Below are 14,392 nucleotides of genomic sequence, written 5' to 3' on the forward strand. Positions count from 1 at the left end.
TTCCCACTGAACTGGAAGCTCAGACTTACACTGGATACTTTGAGTTTCTGGTGTCTTTGAGTCAACAGGCTAAGAAAAGAAAAACAGTGTTAGAAGGAGTGATTGATCTAGACTACCAGAGGGAAATTGGATTGTTACTCCACAATGGAGGTAAGAAAGATTATATCTGGAGTGCAGGAGATTCTTTAGTGAATCTCTTGGTGTTATTATGTCCTGTAATTAAAGTTAATGGGAAACTACAACAAACCAATCCAGGTTTAATGACAAAGAGCTCAGACCCTTCAGGAATAAAGATATGGGTCAATACTCCAGGAAAAGAACCAAGACCTGATAACACAGAGAAAATACAGAATGTGTAGTAAAAGAAGAGGTATAAATACAAGTTATGGCCACATGACCAATTGCAGAAACCATGATCATATTCAACATGGAGTGTTTCTGCCCTATTTTGTTAAGAATATATTTGTCAATTTCTATATCATTTAGTGTACCATCGATTAAGATAATATCAGTGGTTATCATATTTAAGCTTTGAGATATATTACAACCTATTCTAAAATATATAATGTGTTTGCAATTGTATGTGGAATAGTTATATAAGGCATAATTTTGATTTGTTAAATACTTAACACATTTGAGATTGCAAGTGAGATTGTTATATTATATTAGGTGTATTATGACCTGGTTATTGGTTTCATTTTAAAATTATGCATGATATAAAGATATATGATTACTTGTAAAGTTTACAAAGTGCAAAGTTGGGGGCTATTCTTGGTTGTCAACTTAACTATCTAAAATTAACCAACACCAAAGCTGTTGGGTATAACTATGAGGGATGTATTGGTTTGAATATGTTTGGCTCATAGTACTGTTAGAAGGTGTGGCTTTGTTGGAAGAAGAGTGTCACCATGGGGGTAGACTTTGGAGATATCCTTCTATGCTCAAGCTCTACTCATTGATGGAGAGAACTTTCTCCTAGCTGCAAGAGAATGCCAGTCTTCTTCAGTCTTCTGGTTGCCTTCAGAACAAGATGTAGAACTCACAGGTCCCCCAGTGCCAAACCTGCCTGAACGCTGCCATGCTTCCCACTCTGATGATAATGGACTGAACCTCAGAAACTGTGAGTCAGCCCTGATTAAATGTTTTCCTTTACAAGGGTTGCCTTTGTCATAGTGTCATAGTGTCACATAGTGTCATAGTGTCACATAAATGAAAACCCTAAAACAATGAATTTTTCTTCACTGGATCATTTGAAATGTGACCAAGCCAGCTCAGTCAGTCAACAGGGTCTCAAGGGAGGGAGTGGGGAATGAAAATAAAAGGACAATTAGACAACATTATAACATGACTCCATCCAGTGCTGAGCTAAAGCACTGCTTTTATACCATTCTAAGTACATGCAAAGAATAATGTCAGTTCTAGGTCAAGGAACAAACAAGGCAATAAACAAAGTTCCATGATCAATGTTACTAAGAGTTTATCATGATGACCAAGATAATAGGAATGCTACACATTCCTTCACTGAGTTTATCTTGAGCTTGGTATCAGCCCAAATGTAAATATTCTTGCCTGAGTCTACTTTCCTTTCCTAGTCCAATAGTCAAATTCCTGCCAAATTCCTATAAGGTATCCCCAAAAGCTCTCCACAGAGATGGGAAAATTGACCTTAAATCTCAGCTACATATAAAAGGCATGGAAGAAGTAAACTCTTGCTCTTTGCCTATTTGCCTTATTATTGCCAGCAAATTCATTTCTTTGCAAGTATTAGAATGTTCTTCTAATTCTTCTTCAAGATTCTTGCACACACTACACTGAAATCTCCATGAGACATTAGTCCCATGGAACAAATAACCACTGGATTCTTTGACTTTCTGTTGGGAGATAGCCTGTAAGTCACTCTAACAAAGCCAATTTTGTGTGTGTGTGTGTATGTGTGTGTGTGTGTGTGTGTGTGTGTGTGTGTGTGTGTGTGTCTGTGTCTGTGTCTGTGTCTATGTTTGTGTTCTGTAAGTTCTGTTTCTCTGGAGAACCCTGACTAATACAATTAATATGTGTCACAGGGTCACTGGATTTTTCTTTTCTTGTCCAAACTATTTGATATCATGTATAACATGTTTTTAAAATTAATAATTCCATTCGTTTACATCTCAAATGATATCTCCCTTCCTGGTTACCCCTCCACAATCTCCCCATTCCACATTTCCCCTCTCCCCTCCTCCCTTTTGCCTCTATAAGGGTGCTCCCCCATCCACCCACCCACTCCCAACCCATTGTTCCAGCATCCTCCTATACTGGGACATCAAACCTCAAGACCAAGGGACTCATTTCCCATTGATGTCAGACAAGGCCATCCTCTGCTACATATGTATCTGGAGCCGTGGATCCTTCCCTGTACACTCCTTGGTTGGTAGTCTAGTCTCTGGGAGCAGTAGGTGGTCTGGCCAGCTGACATTGTTCTTCCTATGGGGTTACAATCCCCCTTTGCTTCTACAGTTCGTCTGCCAGCTCCGTGACCAGGATCCCTGAACTCAGTCTGATGGTTGGGTCCAAGCATGTACATTTGCATTGGTCAATTGCTGGCAGAACTTCCCAAAGAAGGTCTTCCCAGGTTCCTGTCAGCAAGTACTTCTTGGCAACAACAACAGTGTTGGGGTTTTATGTCTGTATATGGGATGGATCACCAGGTGAGGTGGTCCCCAGGAACAGTTCTGGGTTAAAAACTTTGAGATGGGTGGGTGGACCCAACCCTCAACTGGGGGCCATACCTATCTACTAGAGGTAGTTTCTACAGGTTCTATCTCTCTTTTGCTTCCCACGTTTCAACTAAAGTCATGCCCATTGGGTCCTGGGAGCCTCTTGCTTCCCTGGCATCTGGGACTCTCCAGAGGCTACCCCCAGTTCCTCATATTTTTATTTGATTTCTTGACCCTCTGTACCTTTCTCTTATCCCCTCCAATACCTAACATTGCCCCCCCCATGCAATCCCATTAAAATCAAGGACAAGGCTGCCCATTATCTCCCTATCTATTAAATATATACTCAAAGCTCTATGTAACTCTCATACCTTAGCTACCCATTTCTTTCTTTAGATTTTGGATTTTTTCCTGTGATTTTGTTAAAAACATTTTTTGTGCATCTGACCTGGTTTTCTTTTACTTCTTATGTACTTATTAGTCATAAGCATGATCTTTACATACCTTTAAAGATTCCTAGAATTTTTGCCTTAAACTTTAAGATTTAACATTTTCTTAGACTGAGCTATTCACTTCCTCTCCTTTGTCTTCAAGACCTGATAGTCTCCATATCCTTTAGTTGGCTTTCCTATGAGCTTATTGTTTGACTCCTTAAGTTTTTCATTTTGCATTTTATTTCTGTTTTGTTTTTATTTAGCAATTCTATTTCTTTGGTAAGTTCTATTTTCTTGAGTCATAATTCATTCAAATATTTGGATTTTCACAGTCTTCATTAAGGCATTTATTCATATCTTCTTTAGGGTTCTTGGCCAGATTCATAATTTTTCTTTTGAAGTCCTTATGTTGTGCTTTAGCTAAATTACTTTTCTAAGAGAATCTTACAATAGGTGAGCTGACTTCTTGAGGAGACAAATGTTCTTCATGAGAGTAAACCCCAGCACAGAGTATAAACTGGGTTGTTTTCAGACCTCCTTTGTCAATGCAATTAATCAGAATCTCTTCACCTTAGCCTCAGGCAGACTCTTTGGACAAAGGCAAAAAGCCACTACCTTCTTTATCAAATTATCACAAAACAGTCTTTAGGCCACATACTAAAATTCTCCCCTGAAACCTCTAGAGCCACGCTTCGACAGTTCAAATCATTCTCAGCTCCAATCTTTCATATCCCTACTAAGATGGCCCATAAAACCCCATTTAAAGCATTCTACTGCTTTACAAATCTAAAGACCCCAAATCCACATTCTTCCAAACAAAAGTATGGTCAGGCCTATCAAAGCAATATTCCACTTCAGGTACTAACTTCTGTCTTGGTTTAGGTTTTATTGCTATGAAGAAACACCGTGACCAAGGCAACTCTTATAAAGGAAAATGTTTAATTGGGGCTGACTTATAGTTTTATAAGTTTAGTCACATATAGTGATGGCAGGAAACATGGTAGCATCCAGGCAGACATGCTGCTGGAGGAGGAGATGAGAGATCCTTATCTTGATCCACAGGCAGCCAGGAGCAGGTTGACTTCTGAAAAGCCTACCCTCACAATGACACACTTCCTCTAACAAGGCTACACTTCCTTCAACAAGCCATACCTCTTAATACTGCCACTCCCTAGGCCAAGAATATTCAAGCTACCACACTCCTCGAGAAGAAAGATAAACAACTGAAGGAAGTCCCTGAAGATTCAGGTCCCTCCTTGCCAGGGAAAACAATAAAACCTGAGTCTCTCAGACTAAATAGAAGCCAAGCTGCAAAAAAGACTTTTGGGCCAGACTAGCAGCCTGAAAGAAGCAGAACTCAAACAAGCTACCTGGAAATGTTTTAATCCAACTGAGGTACCTGGAAAGGACCCTCTTAAGCCTCTTGAGCTGCCTGTAGGCTATACAGTGTGCTCTATGTTCCCAGCTTTGTGAGCTATTACCCATGCTGAGCTGACCTTTGGTGATGAAGCTGTCTTTGAATCATTTCCATTCCTGTAAGTAACCCCTTACTCATGTTCTTGTAAGTAATCCCAATAAAACTCAATGATTCATCAAACTGAACTTTGATAGTATTGATACTTTGATCTGTCATGACCTCTCTATCTGGAGTGAGTAGTTGTGTGTGTCTCAGAACACAGTCAGGATGGGAAGACAGGCTAAGGCAAGAGGCATGTTTAGGAATAACCTAGAGAGAACTAAAAGAGAAAAGAAAAGAAGGAGGAAAAAAGAAGAGCACAAGTAGGCAGCCTGGATCCCTGCCAAACATAGTTGCTGTGGTATACCTGGAAGGGAGCAAGTCTGGAGTCATCTGAGCATTGCAAAAGGGTGTAGATGGGCTGGGAGAAATGGTTAAAGAGAGTGTAAGAGGAATTGAGTAAGCTCTACTACTAGTGTTTTCTGAGTCCCAAGTAGATGAAGGTGGCCTGGGAGTTTGGGATATGCCAGTTGGGATATGGCAATTTGCAGAGACTTGTGTAGGAATATTCTAGGGAGATCACGATGGCAGAGGGAATTAGGGTAAAGTAGCTAACCTGATTCTCTGCCAAGTATGACCTAAGCGCTAACTCTTTTTTTATTCTAAGATAGGTAAGATTTATTTTCATAATTTACATTAAAATAAACAACTTTTAGAAAAATAATTTTTATTAAAAATTGACTATCTTTTGATATTTGTGGGATACCACACTATTGTGGTATCTCCAACTAAATGTTCAGATTAACTATAATTTTCTTAATCAAAACAGTCACTGTTTAACACGAACTGTCTTTGAAAAAGTTTCTAGTATGTTATGAACCAGAGCATTTATTCTTCTATTACCTTCCCACACCTGCTGGAATCCTATGTGCACATCTAGAAAACAATAGGACAGTCATGGTGGATGGATGTTGATGATTTCTTTCCTCTTCTAGAGGTGAAAATAAGGCTAAGAGGTATCTCAAGGCACTATTCCGGGTATCTTTCATCAACCCCTCAGGAAGTCATCACAAAAGTCTATATTTATTCCTCCCTAGTGAGATGATTGATTGTTTCTTATTTACTCAGATTGAAGAAAAAAATAAAAAATGCTGCCGAAAATGCCAGACACCTCACTGTCATGACCACTTGGTCAAATACTGCTTCAATTTCCCAGTTTCCAAAATGAATCAAGTGATAGAATGACTCAAGCCTTACTTACTACCTTAGATAAGCTGATGAGATAGAAAAACAGACAACTGTCAAGGATCCCTCATCTGAGCTGTTGCTATAGGTAGTCATCATTTGAGAGAAATTAGATGTTTTCTCTTCCTTGATAAAATTCTATGACTGTTAAAATGATGAAGGAATTACTGTCATGTCTTCTCAACATTCCTGTGTCAGAACTTCTGTTGAAATAAATGCCATAAAGAAAGTTCCTAAGCAAAACACAAAGCTAGGAGGCTGGAGAGATGATTCAGCGGTTAAGAGCACTGACTGCTCTTCCAGAGGTCCTGAGTTCAATTCCCAGCAACCACATGGTGGTTCACAATGATCTGTAAAGAGATCTGGTGTCATCTTCTGGCCTGCAGGCATATATGCAAGCGGAAAGCTGTATGATGTATACTATATTATATTATACTATACTATATTTAATACTATATTAAAAAAAACACAAAGCTAAGCTTAGTTCTCCACAGTAGCATGAGACATACAACTGACTGACTGACTCCATGGAACAGATTCTAAATGCATTTCAACTTTACAAGTCACCTGCTGTTGGAGGATGTCATGTATAATATACATCATCCACTGTGTCTTAGTCACTTCTACACACCTAGTTCTAATTTTAGATTACAGGCAGAGAAATTGAATTAGAAAATTACTTACCTTCATTATACTTTTATCTCATGGAGAGTGGAAACTGTCTACTAGTGTGAAGGTAACAGTTGAGTGGAGAGAGTTTAGTGTCTGAACTGCACCACTAGGAATAAGAACTCTCTCCTCACAAAAGATGTACATTTGTTGGGGGACAAAAGACCATATGTTGTGTATTAATCAAGTAAGGCTTTGATGACTACTGACTTTTCTGCTCTTTGCATCTTAACAGTATTCTGATATGCAAAGATGTTTATGAAGTAGAAACACTATTCTAAATCTGAGAAGAGTGAATATCTGCCATGGGGCTACCTACTATTTTAAAAGGTCACTACAATGATTTGGTTGGTCATTTTAAGTAATGTGCCTGTTTTATTTGGTGTTTTTATTGCTGAGACATGATGCCATGACCATACCAATTCTTATAAAAAAGACATTTTAATTAGCACTAGCTTACACATTAAAGGTTTAATTCATTATTCCCATTGTAGGAAGCATGACATCACACAGGCAGACATGGTAGTAGAGAGGTAGCTGGGAGTTTTACATCTGGATTATCAGGCAGCTGGAAAAGGGAGACAGAGAGATGCTGAGCCTGGCTTGAGGATTTGAAACTTTGAAGCCTAACCACTAGTGACACATTTTCCAGTAACCACACAACATCTAGTTCTTTCTGGCCTAATTAACCTAGGCAAAACTGTTTTGTAATCCTGGTTGAGATTCATATAGAGTTAATATTAGAAATTTCTGAACTTAGGCAGGTTTAGTTAAAAATGATAGCAATGAATTAGTAATTAGTTACAGTACATCAAGTTTCTAAGGGCAAGAATGAAATGTTGTTTATTTAATGTTCACAAACTTGCTGTGTCACAAAGTCACCTTGTGGTGGCTTGTTCCAACCTCTTTAAATGTCAACTCTATTCAAGGGCCACCAAGTTGAGGCTTAGACTAACCTACTGTCTTAGAGTTTTACTGCTGTGAACAGATACCATGACCAATGCAGGTCTTATAAAGAACAACATTTAACTGGGGCTGGCTTACAGGTTCAAAAGTTCAGTTCATTATCACCAAAGTGGGAACATGGCAATATCTATACAGACATGGTGCAGGAAGAAATGAGAGTTCTACATCTTTATCTGATGGTTGCTAGCAGAATATTGGTTTCCAGGAAGCTAGGATTCGAGTATTAAAGCCAACACCCACAATAACACACCTACTCCAACAAGGCCACACCTCCTTAGTGCCACTCTCTGGCCCAAGCGTAGATGAACCATCACACATACCTACATGTGTGCCATGTCCCAGTGCTACCATCTCCTTTATCCTAGTTCCAACATATGGTGTTTTTTGACACAAGTGCCTGTGATCCCAGATAAATGGCTGATTCACACACAAAGGAGAGCAAGTCTGGGGTAGCATTAAGATGACATTAGCCAACCCATTGCAATTGTTCCCTAGCCCTTCCCTATAAGTCTCTCTCCCAACCTGCCTTTGTGCGAATAATCTAATATCTTTAAATTACGTAGCAGAACCTTCAACACACATTGTATGGAGCATTTCTTTCCTACTCTCCTTCAGCAAATATCTGTTGCCTGACTAAAACCATGTCATTCTGTGCAGTCAAATGCATGTTTGAATTGAAAAATGATTCCACAGTGAACTGTCTTCACTCAGACAGATCAGGATTGTTCATTGTTGTCCAGCTATGAGGGACTGAAATGTTTTTGAAGCTAAAGTTATAGAGGTTTGCTGAGGCTACTTGGTGACATGATGAAATTTTGTTCAACCACAAACTCAAATGATAAAATTTGCATTGTGGTAGATGGAGAAAAAATATGTGAGATAACCCAGGCTCTGAAAGACTAATACAGCACATTCTCTTTCACATGTGTAGCTGCCCCTTTCTGTGTGTGGTTTCATAGTAGTGAGTATAGTATCTAGGTCAGGAAACTAGGACATGAGCAATGCAGGTACATTGAGGGGAGGAATAGGAAGGGTGGTGGAGTACCTATGACATGGAAGACAAGGAAATACAGAAGACAAAAGGAGAGTTGATTGGAAGTTAGGGGAAGACGGAGGAGGACCATCAACTAAAATGGACTGTGTATGAAAATGTCCTAAGGACCTGTAGAGCTGGTTCAGAAGAGTATTTACTGTTCTTACAGAAGACCCAGGCTCAGATCCAAAATGAATTCATGTAGTGAGTGTACACACACACACACACACACACACACATACACACACACACACATACACACACACACACACACACACTCAGGCACACATATGCACATAAAATAAACAATCATACATACATATGTACATATATATATATATATATATATTAAAACATCTTAATTAATTTTTGAGACAGGGTCTCCCTGTGTATCACTGGCTGTTCTGGAACTGTAAGTGTTTTCTGTGACCATGGGAGGGCCAAGTAATGCTACAAAATCATACCAACAAAAAGACTTTACATGAGATAATTATTGGAGGGGGGATGTTGGTATACAAAAGTGACTCTTTGTGGGATTGGGGATAGAAAGAGCAGACCCATGAAGGTGTATGCCTTATAGAAGGTATGGCACATGTGTGTGGTGAGACTATGAGACCTATGGAAATGTGTCACACTTGCTCACTAGGGCTGAGTCACTGGAGGCAGGCTGGGGGAGCACTTGATTCTGTAATGTGAGTGGTTCTCAGTTCATCAGCATTCACTATGTAGATTAATCTGGCCTTGAATTCATCTGCCTCTTCATCCCAACTTCTGTTTCTAAAGGCATAAGCCACTATATGCTATCATGTGTTGTTTTCAAAAAGAAAGAAATGCCATGAAGAAATTTGCTTCTTTCTATCATAACTTTTTAAGTTTTAAAGCAAATAATGTTATTAAAAGGATAAAAAGATGAATAAACTACTTCAGGATTTTTTTTAAAGAAATATGTTGGCTTCCATGCATGTATGTGTGCTGTTTGGCTATTTATTGGGTTCTTCTTCCTACCACCTTTCTCCACACCAATCCCTTCCAACCCCCAACACTAAGTGGGAGAGAAAGAAGGTTAGAGAGGAAGGGGGCATCAATATCATTAGAATAATTCCTTCTGATTAGAGACATAGGGCTTCTTAGGGCAAGTCTAATCATCATGATCAGAATATTTTCAACCTGAAACCAGATCCAGCAAACACAACAGCAACAAGAACATTTGCAACTGGTACAGCTGCAGCAGGGACAGCAAGTGGGGCAGCTGCAGCAGGGACAACAGCAGGGACAGCAACTGGGACAGCTGCAGTAGGAGCAGTAGCAGGGACAGCAGCAGCAAGGACAGCAGTAGGGACAGTAGCAAGGACAGCAAATGGGACAGTTGCAGCAGGGACAGCAGCAGGGGCAGTAAGAGAAGGGGCCAAAGCAGGGACAGCAACAGCAGGGACAGAAGCAGCAGGGACAGAAGCAGCAGGGACAGCAGCAGAACAGCAATAACAAGGGATCCACAGGTCTGCCTCTTCCCTCCTCTGGAATTTTCGTACCCTCTCAAGAGTCCCCAGACTTACAAACCAACACTATCTTCAACTGGAAAAATCACACCCTTGCAAAAGCAGAAGACAAATTATAGCCTGACAGCCTGCAGCACTGGACAGTATGAAGCAGCCTCATATCTCACATCTGGATTTAAAACAAAATCATTCCCATAACATTTCTATGTTTTTGTTTGTTTGTTTGTTTGTTTGTTTGTTTGGTTGGTTGGTTGGTTGGTTGCTTGCTTGCTTGCTTGGCTGGCTTTTTTTTTGCATTGCTTTGCTTTGCTTTACTTTGCCTTTTCAAGACAGGGCTTCTTTGTATTGCACTGGATGTTCAGGAGAAGGAAATGAACAGAACTATCCAGGAGTTAATAGTGGAAATAGAAACAATAAAGAAAGCACAAAGGGAGACAATGTTGGAGATAGAAAACGTAGGGAAGAGATCAGGAGTCTTAGATGTGAGGATCACCAACAGAATACAAGATATAGAAGAGAGAATCTCAGGAGCAGAATATACCATAGAAAATATCGACGCAACTGTCAAAGATAATGGAAAATGGAAAAAGCTCCTAGCCCAAGACATGCACGAATTCCAGAACACAATGAGAAGATCAAACCTAAGGATAATAGGTATAGAAGAGAGTGAAGACTCGCAACTTAAAGGGCCAGTAAATGTCTTCAACAAAATGATAGAAGAAAACTTCCCTAACTGAAAAATGGTCAAGTAACACATAAAGGCAGACCTATCAGAATTACATCAGACTTCTCACAAGGGACTATGAAAACCAGAAGATCCAGACTGATGTAAATACACAATATCTTTCTACAAATCCAGCCCCACAAAGGATAATAAATGGCAAAGCCCAACACAAGGAGGCAAGCTACACCTCAGAAAAAGCAAGAAAATAATCTTTTTAAAACAAAACCAAAAGGAGAAAAGGACACAAACATGACCCCACCTCCAAATAAGAAAATACCAGGAAGCAACAATCACTATTCCTTAATATCCCTCAGCATTAATGGGCTCAATTCCTCAATAAAAAGACACAGATTAACAGACTGGATACATAAAGAGGACCCAGCATTTTGCTGGCTACACGAAACATACCTCAGAGAAAAAGACAGACATTACCTCAGAGTAAAAGGCTGGAAAACCACTTTCCAATCAAATGGTCTGAAGAAGCAATCTGAAGGAGCCATTTTAATATCGAATAAAATTGATTTTCAACGAAAAGTCATCAAAAAAGATAAGAAAGGACACTTCATATGCATCAAAGAAAAAAATCCACCAAGATTAATTCTCAATCCTAAATATCTATGCTCCAATTACAAGGGCACCTACATACATAAAAGAATCCTTATTAAAGCTCAAAGCACACATTGCACCTCACACAATAATAGTAGGAGATTTTAACACCACACTCTCATCAATGGACAGATCATGGAAACAGAAATTAAACAGAGACATGGACAGACTAACAAAAGTTATGAACCAAATGGACTTAACAGATGTTTATAGAACATTCCATACTAAAGCAAAAGGATATACCTTTTTCTCACCACCTCATGGTACCTTCTCCAAAATTGACCATATAATTAGTCACAAAACAGGCCTCAACAGATACAGAAAGATACAAATCATCCCATGCATCCTATCAGACCACCACAAACTAAGGCTGGTTTTCAATAACAGCACTAAGGAAAGAAAGCCCACATATTACATGGAAGTTGAACATTACTCTACACACCGATAACTTGGTCAAGGAAGAAATAAAGAATGAAATGAAAGACATCTTAGAATTTAATGAAAATGAAGGTACACCATACCCAAATTTATGGGACACAATGAAAGCCGTGCTAAAAGGAAAACTCATAGCTCTGAGTGCCTGCAGAAAGAAACAAGAGAGAGCATATAACAGCAGCTTGACAGCACACCTAAAAGCTCTAGAACAAAAAGAAGTAAATACACACAGGAGGAGTACAAAGCAGGAAAGGATCAAACTCGGGACTGAAATCAACCAAGTAGTAACAAAAAGGACTACACAAAGAATCAACAAAACCAAAAGCTGGTTCTTTGAAAAAATCAAGAAGATAGATAAACTCTTAGCCAGACTAACCAGAGGGCACAGAGAATGTGTCCAAATTAACAAAATCAGAAATAAAAAGTGAGACATAACAAAAGAATCAGAGGAAATTTAAAAAAATCATCAGATCCTACTACAAAAGCCTATATTCAACAAAACATGGAAATCTGGAGGAAATGGACAATTTTCTAGACAAACATCACGTACCAAAGTTAAATCAGGAACAGAAAAACCATGTAAACAACCCCATAACTCCTAAAGAAATAGAAGGAGTCATTAAAAGTCTCCCAACCAAAAGGAGCCCAGGTTTGGATGGGTTTAGTACAGAATTCTATCAGACCTTCATAGAAGACCTCATACCAATACTGTCCAAACTATTCCACAAAATTGAAACAAACAGAGCACTACTGACTTCTTTGAAGCCACAATTACTCTTATACCTAAACCACACGAAGATCCAACAAAGAGAGAGAACTTCAGATCAATTTTCCTTATGAATATTAATGCAAAAGTACTCAATAAAATTCTTGCAAACCAAATCCAAGAACACATCAAACTGATCATCCATCATGATCACGTAGGCTTCATCCAGCTATGCAGGAATGGTTCAATATATGGAAAACCATCAACGTAATCCACTATATAAACAAACTCAGTGATAAACACCACATGATCATTTCATTAAATGCTGAAAAAGCACTTGACAAAATTCAACACCCCTTCATGATAAAAGTCCTGGAATGAATAGGAATTCAAGACCCATGCTAAAACATAGTAAAAGTCATATACAACAACCAGTACCTAACATTAAATTAAATGAAGAGAAACTTGAAGCAATCCCACTAAAATCAGGAACTAGACAAGGCTGCCCACTCTTTCCCTACTTATTCAATATAGTTCTCGAAGTCCTAGCCAGAGCAATCAGACAACAAAAGGAGGTCAAAGAGATACAAATTGGAAAGGAAGAAGTCAAAATATCACTATTTCCAGATGATATGATAGTATACTTAAGTGACCCCAAAAGTTTCACCAGAGAACTACAAAGCCTGATAAACAACTTCAGCAATGTGGTTGGGTATAAAATTAACTCAAATAAATTAGTAGCCTTCCTCTACACAAATGATAAACAGGCTGAGAAAGAAATTAGGGAAATTACACCCTTCATAATAGTCCCAAATAGTATAAAATACATCATTATAACCTTAATCAAGCAAGTGAAAGATCTGTATGATAAGAACTTCAAGTCTCTGAAGAAAAAAATTGAAGATCTGAAGAAAGATCTCAGAGGGTGGAAAGATCTCCCATGCTCATGGATTGGTAGGATTAATATAGTAAAAATAGCCATTTAACCAAAAGCAATCTACAGATTCAATGCAATCCCCTTCAAAATTCCAGTCCAATTGTTACTAGAGTTAGACAGAAAAATTTGAAAATTCATCTGGAATATAAAAAAAAACAGGATAGCTAAAATTATCCTCAACCATAAAAGGACTTCCGGGGGAAATCACCATCCCTGACCTCAAGCAGTATTACAGAGCAATAGTGATTTAAAAAAAAAACAAAAAAACTGTATGCTATTGGTACAGAGACAGGCAGATAGACCAGTGGAATAAAAGTGAAGACCCATAAATGAACCCACACAGCTATGGTCACTTGATTTTTGACAAAGGAGCCTAAACCATCCAATGGAAAAAAGATAGCATTTTCAGCAAATGATGCTGGTTCAACTGGATCTTAGCTTGTAGAAGAATGCAAATAGATCCATCCTTATTGCTCTGTACAAACTTAAGTCCAAGTGGATCAAGGAGCGCCACATCAAACCAGATACACTCAAACTAATAGAAGAAAAAGTGGGGAAGAGTCTCAAACACATGGACATTGGAGAAAATTTCCTGAACAGAACAACAATGGCTTATGCTCTAAGATCAAGAATCAACAAATGGGATCTCATAAAGCTACAAAGCTTCTGTAAGGCAAAGGACACTGTGGTTAGGACAAAAGAGCAACCAACAGCAATCCTATAACTGATAGAGGGCTAATATCCAAAACATACAAAGAACTCATGAAGTTAGACTGCAGAGGGCCAAATAATCCTATTAAAAATGGGGTACAGAGCTAAAGAAAGAATTCAAAGATGAGGAATTCAAATGGCTGAGAAGCACCTAAAGAAATGTTCAACATCTTTATTCATCAGGGAAATGCAAATCAAAAAACCCTGAGATTCCACCTCACACCAATCAGAATGGCTAAGATCAAAAACTCAGGTGACAGCAGATGCTGGTGAGGATGTGG

Source organism: Rattus norvegicus, chromosome 3 (genome assembly GCF_036323735.1).
Source record: "Rattus norvegicus strain BN/NHsdMcwi chromosome 3, GRCr8, whole genome shotgun sequence".
Lineage (NCBI taxonomy): Eukaryota > Metazoa > Chordata > Mammalia > Rodentia > Muridae > Rattus > Rattus norvegicus.